Source organism: Peromyscus leucopus, unplaced genomic scaffold (assembly GCF_004664715.2).
Source record: "Peromyscus leucopus breed LL Stock unplaced genomic scaffold, UCI_PerLeu_2.1 scaffold_1290, whole genome shotgun sequence".
NCBI classification, from domain to species: Eukaryota; Metazoa; Chordata; class Mammalia; order Rodentia; family Cricetidae; genus Peromyscus; species Peromyscus leucopus.
In genome coordinates this window covers 32,370-46,465 of record NW_023504436.1, presented here as the reverse complement: position 1 = coordinate 46,465, position 14,096 = coordinate 32,370, and the positions used below count along the sequence as shown (strand labels likewise).

Sequence of the window (14,096 nt, the reverse complement as noted above, 5' to 3'; positions counted from 1 at the left end):
AATTATTCTCTAAATTTATTTTACTTTCATGTGGTTCTAATTTTAAAAAATGATAAGTAAACAGGATATATATTAACATATATCCACATATAGTGATATATACATGTGTATACATATAGACATACACTTATGTATATTTTTCCAATTTATATACATTTATATAAGCATTTCATGGAAATATACATCCTTTCAGATTAAATCTGATTATGAATATGAGCCAGATGCCTAGTTTCCTGTTAAGGTACATTTAAAGTTGTTTTGTGAATGGATGATAATATTCCTCTAAGTGATTACAAACAGACTCTCTCTCAACTCATGTGTGAGCATCATTTTTTTCACATTTATTTCAATGTGCAATTGACATGACAAGTCAAATGCAATTTTAACAATATAATTATGAGTGTATTGTTGTGTTCAGAACATGAAACAAATGCATGTTTCTCAACCTCCGCCTTGAGACCTCCTTGTTACTTAGCTTCTCTGTGTTTTTGGCTTATAGTATTGTTATCCTTTATAACTAATGTACACTTATAAGTGAACACAAACCATGTTTGTTTTCCTGTGTTCAGATTACCACACTCAGGATGATCTTTTCTAGTTCCATCTATCTGTTAGCAAATTTCATGATGTTTCTGTTTTAACAGCCAAATAATACTCCATTGTGTTAACATACCTCATTTTCTTAGTCAGTTGTTCAGTTTAAGGACATTTAGGTTGTTTCCAGTTCATAGCTACTATGAATTAAGCTTCTGGAACATAGTTAACCAAGTTTCCTTGTCATATGGTGTAGGATCTTTGGATGCATTTCCAGGAGCGTTATAGCTGAGTCTTGGGGTATATCTAGTCCCAATTTTTGAGAAACCACCATTACTGATTTCCAAAATAGTTGTACAAGTTTGCTCTCCAACAAGCAATGAACAATTCCCCTTGCTCCACATCCTCACCAGCTTGAGCTTTTGTTGGGCATGATTGATTGATAAATAAAACACTGATTATCCAGTAGCCAGGCAGGAAATATAGGCAGGACTAGCAGAGAGGAGATTTGGGAGAACAGGAAGGCATAGGGGGAGAAGATGCCAGCCTGCCATCCAGGGAAAATCATGTAAAGCAGCAGGTAAATCCACGAAACACATGGCGAAATAGAATAGCAGAAATGGGCTGTGTATAAGAGTAAGAGCTAGACAATGGTAGGCCTGAGCTAATGGCTGAGCAGTTTAAATAATATAAGCATCTGTATGTTTATTTTATAAATGGGCTATGGGACTGCCAGGGTTTGGCAGGACCTGGAGAAAAAAACCCTAGCTACAAGCTTGCAGTTGAGTTTTTGATCTTAGCCATCCTGAAAAAGTTTAAGATAGAATACTAGTGTTGTTTCATTATGTGTTTCCCTAATGGCTAAGAATGTTGCACATTTTTAAGTGATTCCCCACCATTTGAGATTCATCTGTTGAGAATTTTCTATTTAGATTGTACCCCATTTTTAATATTTAGTTTTCTGAATTTTTTTAAATATAATTTTGACATCAGCCCTCTATCAGATATGGAGTTTGTGAAGATCTTTTCCCATTCTGTAGGCAGCACTTTTGTCCTTTTGACAGTGTCCTTTGCCTTACAGAAATATTTCAATTTCAGAAGAATATATTCCTTGATGATTTGGGGTTTATAATGTTTTCAAGTAGGTCCTTTATTCCTAATAAACATGTTTCATGTTAAAGGACATAACATTTGCTTTGTGATTATTCCAAAATTCTCACAATTTTATATTGTTTTCAATTTTTTATGTTTCCTTTTTGTGAAAAATTATACATTTCAAGATTAATTAAAATCTTTTTATCCACTTATTATTTATTTTTCTCATGTATACACATGCTCTAACTACGAACATAAGTTCATCAATTACCCTCCCATTTACATTTATTAACAATATGAACTTTATGTGATTTGATTTTCCCTGAAATATCAATTATTTAAACACCCATTCATTTTTCCAGCATTGTATATTCTACTTTTAACTGAATTTCTAACATGTTCTATCTCCTTTAGATTTCAATGGAAACAATGTGACTCATAAAACATTAAGAAATCCATACTAGCCATTTCTGTTATTCATATCTTTCTAATGATGTATCTTTTATCTTGAAACATTGTTACTTTAATCAAAATACAAAAAACAATCATCACTTAATTTATTTTTTACATTTGCATTTATCTGATGATCAGTGATGCTGAAAACTTTTTAAAGTAGCTGCTGATTGTATGTGCTTTTCTTTTGCACAAGATCTGTACATGCCATTACCCCATTTGATGAATTGAGGTTTTATTGTCTTGATCTACAACTTCCTCAGATTATTGAATGCTTTTGACATTAGTCTACCATCTAAAGTACAAAAAGCAAATGATTTATCACATACATGGTGCTCTGACAATAGTTATTTTGCTGTAAATAATATTTTATTCATTATTTTCATAGTTTGAATCTTCCTTTTGTGCAGGTTTGTCTTTTGTTAGCAGAGGCTAATTTGTGTGACATTGGCATTATCTTCTGTAAGTTCTTGCCTACACCAATACCTTGACAATTATTATGTGTGTGTTCTATAAATTCTATTGTTTCATTTTTAAAGCTAAGGACTGTAATCCATTTTGAATTGATTTCTATAAAAGGATAATGGTCTAATCTCACTGCCTGTATGTTGATGCCCAGACTGTCAGCTCTATTGTATAGGCTGAGTTTCCTCAACTGCTTATTTTGCTTCCTTTGTTAAAAAAAAATAGTCGGTTGTTTCTTTGGTATTTAAAGGAAATCACAACTATCTAGATATAAGTACCATCTTACAACAATATATTGGTTATCACCAAGAAACCTAACCATAAGTATGTGAAAGTTTGTTGGTAAAGACAAATCATTATTTTCTGCAGGTGGGCATGAAAATGAATAGAGATGTTATGGAAATAATTTTGGAGGGCCATCAAAGATTTAAAATAGAAATAAAATGACATATGGAACATTTATTCTACTTCTGACCTCATTTCCAGAAAAATCTGCATCCTGTCTTGGAGATTTTCTTTCACTGTGAATGAGATTCTTATCATTTTTTGTTTTTTTGTTGTAGCTCTATTTGTAATTTTTAATCACTTTTATAATTTATTTTTTTCAGTACACATTTACATTTATTTACATAACTAGATACACATTTCTTCAAAATATTAGCCATTTCTTTATGATGAGAAAATTCTATTTTCTTTTCTAGGTTTTCAAATGCTTGGTTTGTGTGTTTGTGTGTATGTGTGTTGAATTTGTGTATTATATGATGTAGCATAAATACTCTAAGTTCCAGAAAACAGCTTTCAAATTCTACAAATATTATTGTATTTTTCTATTTACATATATTATCTGTAACATTATTATTCTACATATTAAAGTTTATTTTACCAATGATTGCATTATAGTTACTATTTGTGAATTATTGTTCAATGAATTTTTTTACCTTTTACTTTACACATGTTTGTATGTATACATATACTACTGTGAGTACCTGATGTAGAGGATCAATATAAATCTCACAGTTAAGTATATCAAAGCCACAAATCTTGATATGCATTCTAGAATGAATCAGAAGTAGGTTCTAATTCAAGTAAAAAAATGGACTTGTTAGTAGGGTGATAGCAAGCAGACAAAGAGAAAAAGCTTCCTTCTCCCTTTTCCTTGTAAAGGTGTCCATCAGAATTAGACCTGCATTAAAGGTGTGTCTTTCTGCCTCAAGGTCTTGATTGTGAAATAACTCCAATATCTGGATTAAGAGGAAGCTTCCTGACCCTAAGATCGAGATTATATTTAGTCAAGTTGGTAAACAAGAAAAGCCATCACAACTCCATCCCTTGCTAAATTGACATACAATCATATTTCCTTTTGCTGTGATTCATTTCCAAATGAAAACCCCGTGAGACATAGGAGGTTTAACCAATATATTTACTATCTATTGTGAGAATATTCTTTCAATGGGAAGTTCTCAAGTAATGTCTATCCTTCTCTTTAAATTCCATTGACACCAAGTTTCATTCTCATCAATGTTCACCATACGGAATCCATAAATTCATAATGCATAAGGATAGTCTTTCAGATGAGAATGTGGGTGACCCAGATATAGTCACAGTGAAAATTCTCTACTCACTATGTATTAAGATATTTTATCATTACATAAATAGATATCCCCATCCCATTTTTTAAAGATACCATCAGGTCATCTCATTTTTAAAGGTATATTAACATTAAGATGTCTTGGTGTACTCATTTTGGTCTAACAGAATTGAAAGTAGTAGTTTGTTGTGTTTTACTTAATAGGATAAAATCACTGTGTTGGATCTTCAAACACATATTTATCCATTTATTTTTAATCAGGTTTCCTGTTGTAAAATATCCACATAATCATTAAAATAATTATTACTGATATGCATTCATAAACTGTACATATATCACATTTAAAAGCACAGATATAATGTTTTTGTATATGAAGTGATGATAACATTGCAATATGAGTAACATATCCTTGTTAGGAACAATAATATCTTAAATAAAATAGATAACCCTAAGAGATATGAACCATATTGTAGAAATAAAGTTGATGTAATAATCTGGAAATATCATTTTGACCTGAATTGTATGTCTTTGACTTAAAAGTAGACATTAAGTTTATATATAAATCCTCAGGTTAATTGTTTCAAAGAACTGTTCAGCAACATAGTTATTTTTATTTGTTTTACTGATGTGGTCATATTAATTGAATAAGTATGTGAATTTAATATTAACTTGTAATTTTAGTATTACTATGAACAAATTGAATTAGGTCAAAGTCCTCAGTTTTAGTTTACAGAAGCATTAACTTATAATCATTTATGCTCCATATGAGTAATCTCTACATACATAACACAAAAGACATATTCTAATAACTAAGATTTTATGATTAAAGCATCTTGAGTATAAATTTTTATCATTTTCACTGTAAAAGGGAAACTTAACATAGCAATCTTTAATAAACATGTTGTTATTCTGGGCTGAAACAAAGGCAGACACTCAGAGAACAAAGCAGCATGAAGGACAAAGGACTTTTACCTTAGTTTGAGGAAAACTGGCTTGGACTTACCAGTCGGAATTAGCAGTGAGACCCTGTTGAGTATAATATAGTAGATCTTTTCTGGCTGAAGCTTGTCTCTCACTGGCGATACTAATCTTTTTGAGTGTCTGTTGGTATCTGTGTATTTCAATTATGTGTTTTTAGAAGCCAGTAAATATATCAGGTAAAGCCTATTCATGTTAAAGCAAAAGAAAAACAAAACTAAACATTAAAAATTACAACATAAACACCTTAGAGGTCTGATATTTTTTGAATGTACAAAATCTGCCAGCAGGTTACTCAAGGTTCTAGTGTAATCCACTTTCTAGTGAAGGGATAGAAAAAGAGGATGGCAGATGAGGGAAATACAAAAATACAAAAAATACAAAAATCCTGAGAAAAAACCCAAAGGGTCTGACTCATGCCTGTAGGCTATTAAACCATAAGAACCCCACTCAGTTACTCTGTTCTTCATTGTATGGTTCTAAGATGGCTTTGGTAGAAATAAAAGGTTGGTCAATGATATGTGCTTGGTTGGGGGACTCTCAACCCCTCCCAGCTTCAGATCCAAATGTTGCTTTGGGATTGATGCATGCAAAAGAGTCACAATACCCATAAGCATCATTGATTTTAATTAGAACAACTTAAATGCTGAAGTCTCTCCTCTATATACAGACAGAGTGAATGTGTTGTGGGGTCCCTGGGGTTTTACAGTACACATTAGGGAGCCTTAAAGGATGGAAGTTGCCATCTGCTGGTTAAAGTATCTGAGAATTAGGTGCATTTGTATGTGTCTCTACTTACCAGAATATTGCACCGGTAATATCAGTTCAAGTCAACTTTCCTGTCCCCAAAATTTAGACCCATCTGAGGCTTTTAGGTAATTAAATCACCACTTACTATATACCCTGGCATTTAAATTATAACCATTACCATGACAACAAAATTATTGTTTGTGGATATATAATATAGAAGGTATGAAAGCTATTGCAACATACATAGACAGTGTGATATAAGTCCCATTCATAAATAATGATAAATCCCTCTCTGTAGGTACAAGATGAGGAGCTACCAGTTTTCTTTGGCATTTAGATTCGCCATTGAGCAGATCAACAGAAACACTCACATTTTACCCAACACGTCTCTAGGATTTCATCTCTATAATGTCGCTAGCCATCAAGGGAATACTCTTGGGGAAGCTTTTGCTTGCCTCACAGGGTTTGAAACTGTGCGCCCTAATTATGAATGTAGAAGTGAGAAGAAGATTGCTGCTTTACTTACAGGAGCATCATGGGCAACATCTGCACTTATTGGGAGACTGCTGAATCTCTACAAGTATCCACAGGTAAGGGACCGGGCTGTGAGGGAATAAGAAATGGGCATTAACTGCAGACATTTCAGATGTTTTCAAATGTAAGAAAGTGAGGTTGTGTCCATTCATCTATCAAAGAAAAAAATTGGCATTTGGTAATGTAGCCCCATATACTTTGCTTGAGACAGGGAAGAGGAATAGGTTGAGCCTGTAGTCTGCAATGGGTGTTTAGAAAATTCTGTCTTGCAAGGAATTCTCTATCATTGTCTTAGCAAACAAGATGGGAGTTTATAACATCATGAGCGTAAGTTAGACTACACCAATCCAAAGTGCCACCTTAGTTTTAAGATTGTGTTCTATGTCAATGTCTTCACTCATGTTTTCTATCTGAAATTTCCTTCAGCTTACTTTTGGGCCATTTGACACTATCTTGAATGACAGAAGCCAGTTCTCTTCTCTCTATCAGACAGCACCCAAGGACATATCTCTTTCACATGGCATTGTCATTTTGATGGTTCATTTCAGCTGGACATGGGTGGGACTGGTTCTCATGGATGACCACACAGGGGCTGAGAGTCTATCAGACTTGAGAAGAGAGATGGACAGGTACAGAGTGTGTTTAGCTTTTGTAGAAATGATTCCAGAAATCCCAGTTTCCTCCTACTATGAACCTTCCATAAAAACTCACCTGCAGATACTGAAATCATCTGCAAATGTGGTTATCATTTATGGTGACCATGAACCATTACATGGTGCAATTATGATTATAGCAGCACATGTTTTGAACATGAAAGTGTGGGTATTGAAGTCACAATGGGATGAAAAACTTATCTTACTAAATCTTTGATATTTGATACATTTCACGGGAGTCTCATATTTGCACATCACCACACTGAGGTTTCTGATTTTAGGAAGTTTATCCAGACATACAATCCTTCCAAATACCCAGAGGACTATTTTCTTGCTAAGTTCTGGAATGCATACTTCAACTGCTCTTTTTCTGGACCTGATTGTAAAATTTTGGGTAACTGTCTACCCAATGCTTCTTTGGATATGTTGCCAAAAAATGTTTGGGAAATGGATATGACTGAAGAGAGTTACAATTTATATAATTCTGTGTATGCTGTGGCTCACAGTCTCCATGAGATGACACTCAAACAAGTACAAACTCACCCCCATGGAAATGGGGAGGTTTATACCTTCCTTGGGAGGTAATTTTCTCTTCCTGTATATTTTATCAAAAGCACTTAGACATATTGAGGTTTAATAAAAACACTAAGAACATGATTATACACTGTATCAGATTTTGTCAAAAATGTACCTGAGAGAATGTATGTAATTTATCATCTAGACGACATTGCAAAAGCGTGTGTCATTGTTCATGCTGACTGGGTGGTAATAACAAGATTAAAATGTGTCTATATCATATCTACTTTGTGTTATAATTAACTCAGAATCTTCTCATGATAATATACTCAATTGAAACCCAGTTATCTCTAAGTATATTTCATAATAGAAATAGGAGAACTAAATTCTAAATTTTCAAAAGCTATTAGATCTTTATACTTCACATTATGAAGCTAAGGTTATGTTACCTAACTGATGATTATAATATACTTTGAACATAAAATTTCCATTTACAAACTGAAAATTTGAGTAGACTACTTAAATATTTGGATGTGACAAGCACTTAAAACTGTGGACATTTTCTTAAATCAATATTCATTAATTAAATCTTTCTGTTTGCTTGATTGTTATTTTCTCTCTCTCTCTCTCTCTCTCTCTCTCTCTCTCTCTCTCTCTCTGTGTGTGTGTGTGTGTGTGTGTGTGTGTGTGTGTGTGTGTGTGTGTGTGTGAAATCTTTCTTTTGAAACTAACTGGCAGTATTGAAACATGATATATTCATTTTTTTTGTCTTCATCAATTAAAATCTGGATAGCTTATTATAGCTTGCCATTTATGCTAGAGATTTTGGACAATGAGACCCATTGCTTCATCAATTTCCTTGAAATTTTCTGGAAATTATTTAATCATCAGATTATGTATCTCTTTTAGCTTCACCCTTTTCTCAAGAATATACATTTCAAAACTGGTGCTGGAAACATTGTGGTTTTGGATTCTCAAAGGAAATTAGATGCAGAATATGATATTATCAACATCTGGAATTTTCCAGAGAGCCTCAGAAAAAAGATGAAAGTTGGAACCTTTTTCTCCAAAAGCTCCAGAAGGGCAGGAACTGTTTTTGTCTGACCATATGATACAATGGGCTATAGTATTTACAGAGGTGGGCTGGATCTTATCTCATTGTTTTCATCTCTGTGTCAATAAACATTTGTTTGTGGATGTAATGATTGTTGTTTCCTTACTCAGTGCCCATCTCAATGTAGAAAAACAATGTCATATGAGGAAGATTCTGTTGCCTTATTCTGAGTAATGGAATTGTTTATTTTTCCAACTTTATTCTATGGGCACTAATTTGCAGTTATAAATATGGTGTCTATTTATTGAGATTTATCCCTGCACTGAAACCAACTGACAAAAGCATTAATTAAACTGCCAGATTATGAAATATCAGTGCATGGTTATTTTGATTCCAGGCACCTGGCAATATACAGTAGCATGGAGGGCACATATGCATTGGTTAATTACTTGTCTTGCTGCTGAAAAGGAAGCAGTTTCTCTATGCATCACAACATACCTTAAGAACATAAATTTTACTTGTGACACATTTGGAGTGAGCACTCAAAAATAATTCAGTCAGTCATGTTTGCAAGAGCCGGAGAATGTGATTCACGTTGTATCTTCAGTCAGGAAGTAGATAGAGGTGAACACTGCTCTTCAACCCCCTTTTTGTTTTTTCTTTCAGTCCTTACAAACAGCCAATGAAATGTTCCTAAATAATTATAGAATATAACTTCCCACTTCTAGTGCCATAACAAGATCATCTCGCATAGAAAGTCACAAAGATTAGTTTATACGATAATTCTGAATCCTGTCAAACTAACAAATATAAATTAAGCAACATCATTGGAAAACAAAGTTGCTTATTCCATCTGTGAGGAAGTACAGAATAGGATCAGTATGATATTACAGTTGCCCACTATGATATGTAATCAGTAAACTAATGTCTTATTTTTTCCTACCATTTATATTTTCACAGTTCTTCAGATTTCTGTTGTCTTTGGATCATTGTTGAATCAAATTGAACTTCATAGGGCATATTACATTGAAATGATAAGCAATGCAACAAAAAAGAATCTGCAACCTGCAAATAATAAATATAAAAACTTTCTATCTCATTATTCAATGTGGAAAAACAACAGTTTTATTGTTTTGAAACAGTACTCCTGAGTGTTTTCTATATTTACTTCCTAGCTTCCTTGCTCTGTGTGCAGTGAAAGCTGTGTTCCAGGATTCAGAAAATCTCCCCAGGAGGGCAAGACTGTCTGCTGCTATGATTGCACTCCTTGTCCAGATAATGAGATTTCCAATGAGACAAGTAAGTGTCCGATCACTGGGGAATTTCTCACCTCTAAACAATCTTCTGCAAAGTCTAAGACTATTAAAAAGTTCCGAGAAGGAACATTTGAGTTAAGTCCCATTCTTTCAGTTAGAATAAAAATGTTTTGGTTCATTTTATCCTCATTTTAATTGATGCTCAGGCCATTGAAACTCATATTGATGTATGTTATCGATTCTCTACAGCCATTGTTGCTTTCAGAGAACAACTTTTCCAATCACAGAGTAGTCTGCTTTATTTCACCATGTCATTTAGCGTACGCATGTGCACACACACACACACACACACACCACACACAACACACACACAAACACACACACATGTATGAGTGCATGCCTGCATGTGTGTGTGCATTCACAAACTTTATAAATTACTGATGTATCTTGTATTTCAAATCATATTTATCTCACATAGCACATCTTAAAGGGTTAGATCCTTATGGCCTTTAGTTGCATAATTTCCGTCATGATTCTAGGTTCATTAGAAGTGTTAGAAAGAATGTATTTATTTTACACATGGACATATTTGAAAGTGTTTTATTTTATAGTCTTTCATTTTGTTTTATCTGTGAATGTATTGCCTGCATTCATGTATGTGTGCCATGTACTTGCTTGGTGCAACTCAGTGTTAAATGTAGCATCAGATCACCTGTAGGTTGTATCATAGGTAAAATGAACCACCATGTAAGTGCTTGCAATTGAACCAGGTCCTCCTTAAGAGGAACAGGTATGCTGCTAATATCTTGTGAAACTAGGTGAAATGGCAAATCACCACATTTGTTAATGATAGTGTTGTGAATAAACAAGGCATAGATGCACAACTTCGTTCTTAGAACAAGTCAGGAAACTGAGTATTAAGGACTGTCTTTTTGAGGCAAAAATGCATATAGTAGAGAATACTTATGTCAAAATATATCCAAGAAACATAAAACAGGCATGAGACAATTGATAGCAGTGAATATAAGGAGCACATATACTCAAAATGTTTACTATGGAGAGAACCACAAAGAGGATTTCTCAACTTTATCATTTATATCAAATGAGTTGATTGGTATAATAGCTGGAATTTTTGAATGACATAATGGATTTCTGTAACACTAGATGTTTTTGTATTAATTCATGAAGTTTAAAACATTCATACTTTTTGGTGACTTTAATTTACCTAATTTTAAAGTATGCATATCGAGACTGACTGTACAGTCCTATCAAAAACTTAATGTGCATACAGGCTTTGTCTACCTTGGAGCAAGTTTATTCATGCACGTTAGTTATATTCATTGGAAGAAAATCGAAACATCAATATCAGGTTATGCATGACTGCAGTTTAACGAGACACTTTTTAGTAAGAAAGAAAAAGTACTAAAACATAAGTGCTAAATATTTCAAAACTGTGAATCCTGTACTTTAAAACCTATATAATGGGGCAAATCTATCTTTTAAAATATTATTTTAAATTTATGAATATTTCTTATGACTTTTATACCCTGTGCATTTACTAAAGAAGACATATGGTTTTGCTTATAAATCATTCATGCTCAGTTAGAAATGGATAGATGTCAGCACATAGGATATAGAAAAAGCAGAGTACCTTAAGAGTGAGAGAGTAGAAGGAAGGCACATCTGAAGAATTAACAAATTAAATGATGATAAGAGAATAAAAGGTCTATGAGGTAATAGAAAATAATAAAATCAATAGACTCTAATCAATTACAAAATCCAAATTGCAAAAATATTGAACAATTTTAATAGAAATATAAGGAGCCAGGCAATGGTGGTGCACACCTTTAATCCCAGCACTCAGGAGGCAGAGGCAGGACTGTGAGTTTAAGGCTAGCTTGGGCTACAGATTGAGTTCCATGACAGGCTCCAAAGCTCCACAGAGAAACCCTGTCTCACAAAACCAAAAAAAAAATGAAATAGAAATATTCTTAATGTAAATATGTAGTAAATATAGTGATATTTATACCTTTTGAATTTAAGATGAAACTCACAAGTTATGTATGATAAAGTATCAAAACACTATTCCATGACCAACTAAGACCAATTTGAGATTTATATCTATTTGTGAAATAGATCTTTTCTCTCTAGAAGTGATTAAAACAGGTTCACACAGGAAGTTCTTTCAGGTTTCAAGAATCTAATAATTCTCATTCCACAAGCACTGCCAGAGAATGAACACACTGGAGTATTCAATAAACACATGGGAAATTGCTAAATTTGAGTCTGATGGCTGAGAGCAACATTACAAAAAAGAAATTTCAGTGATCCTATGATCAAGTTAGGCTTATGTAACTTAATTCAATAACATGACTATATGAATAAAAATGCATTTTATCACTTAATTGAAATATATTTAAGTATAGCAATATAAAAGATAGACTTGTTCACTTTATGTGCAACAAAGAAGATAGGCAGTATCAACCTGGAATGATTGATTAGAGAGCATTTGGGAATTTTCACTATAGAGGACTGATTTACTTGAGTCTTGAACCACACAGGAAGTGTGGGCAAATGGCAGACAAATGGTGCTGGGAAGTGGCTTGAGATAAAAGGGGAAACAGAACAAGGCTCGAAATAACTTTAACTCCTTAATAGATATGGATCATTGTGTGAGGTGTCCAGAAAGTCATTATGCAAACACAGAGAAGATCCACTGCCTCCAGAAAGCAGAAACATTTCTGTCCTATGAAGACCCTTTGGGAGAGGCACTCACCTGCTTGTCTCTGGGCTTCTTTGCATTAACAGCTGGTGTTTTGGGTGTCTTTGTGAAGTACCACCACACTCCCATTGTCAAGGCCAACAACCAGGCTCTCACTTATATCCTGCTCATCACTCTGACCTTCTGTTTTCTCTGTCCATTGCTCTTCATTGGCCATCCCAACACAGCCACCTGTATCCTGCAGCAGAGCTCATTTGGAGTCCTTTTTACTGTGGCTCTCTCCACAGTCTTGGCCAAAACTATTACTGTGGTTCTGGCTTTCAAGATCACATTTCCAGGGAGACTGATAAGGTGGATAATGATATCAAGGGCTCCTAACTTCATCATTCCTGTCTGCACCCTTATCCAACTTGTGCTCTGTGGAATTTGGATGAGCACCTCTCCTCCCTTTATTGACTCAGATGCTTACTCTGAACATGGACACATACTTATTATATGCAACAAAGGCTCCAGTATTGCCTTCCATTCTGTCCTGGCTTACCTCTGCTCCATGGCACTAGGGAGCTATACTATGGCTTACCTGTCCAGGAACTTGCCTGACACATTCAATGAAGCCAAGTTCATCACTTTCAGCATGCTGGTGTTCTTTAGTGTGTGGGTCACGTTCCTCCCTGTCTACCACAGCACCAAGGGGAAACTCATGGTGGCTGTGGAAATCTTTTCCATCTTAGCTTCCAGTGCAGGCATCCTAGGTTGTATCTTTCTCCCCAAGTGCTATATTATTTTGTTCAGACCAAAGAGGAATGTGCTTTATCATGTCCAAAACAAAGCACCTTAAAAGGGAAAGCCAAACTTACAGCTTAGTTTATGATTTCTTAATTACGCAGAAGTCTTCAAGCCTGTTTAGCACAAATCCAATTGTCAGAGATCATATAGCAATTAAGATTTTGTATGAAATGCTTTCATTTATTGATGAACTCCACCCTTATTCTCTCATCTTCTAATATTTTCTACATATTTCTCTAAATTAAAAAGTTTATTTCTATAAAAATTAATAATCTGTCTCAAATATTATTAAAGAAATATGAATGGGACACAAATGTATTCTTCACTTCTTCAGCATTGTGGAAATTTGCCCTTACATCCCCAAACATTTTCATATGTATCCATGTGTTTTGATGCCCTTTTTATGTTCCCAGGATTCATTGTGCTTACATTATATGCATGATTTTGCTATGACGGGAGGCACATTTAAAAAGTGAATACAATTTGGACATGTAGATATTATTTGACAAAATAATGACACAATGTGCTGCATATTATAGCAGAATGAAGAAATTTCATTTCTTTATTTTAGCTCAAATCAGATATCAGTTAATCAGATAATTACCCAGTCAATTCCATGACACTACTTCTGTAAAGCCTATGGTTATGTCTATCTTTGACTATAGATATACAAATGGTTCGTGTACTCACTAATAATTATTGCTTTGAAAAA

At 34.0% G+C, this 14,096-nt stretch overlaps 1 pseudogene; it reads left to right on the top strand.

Annotated features, from left to right (window-relative positions):
* The first annotated feature begins 6,161 nt into the window (after positions 1-6,161).
* Positions 6,162-13,436, top strand: LOC114687945 (annotated as a pseudogene).
* The last annotated feature ends 660 nt before the right edge of the window (positions 13,437-14,096 follow it).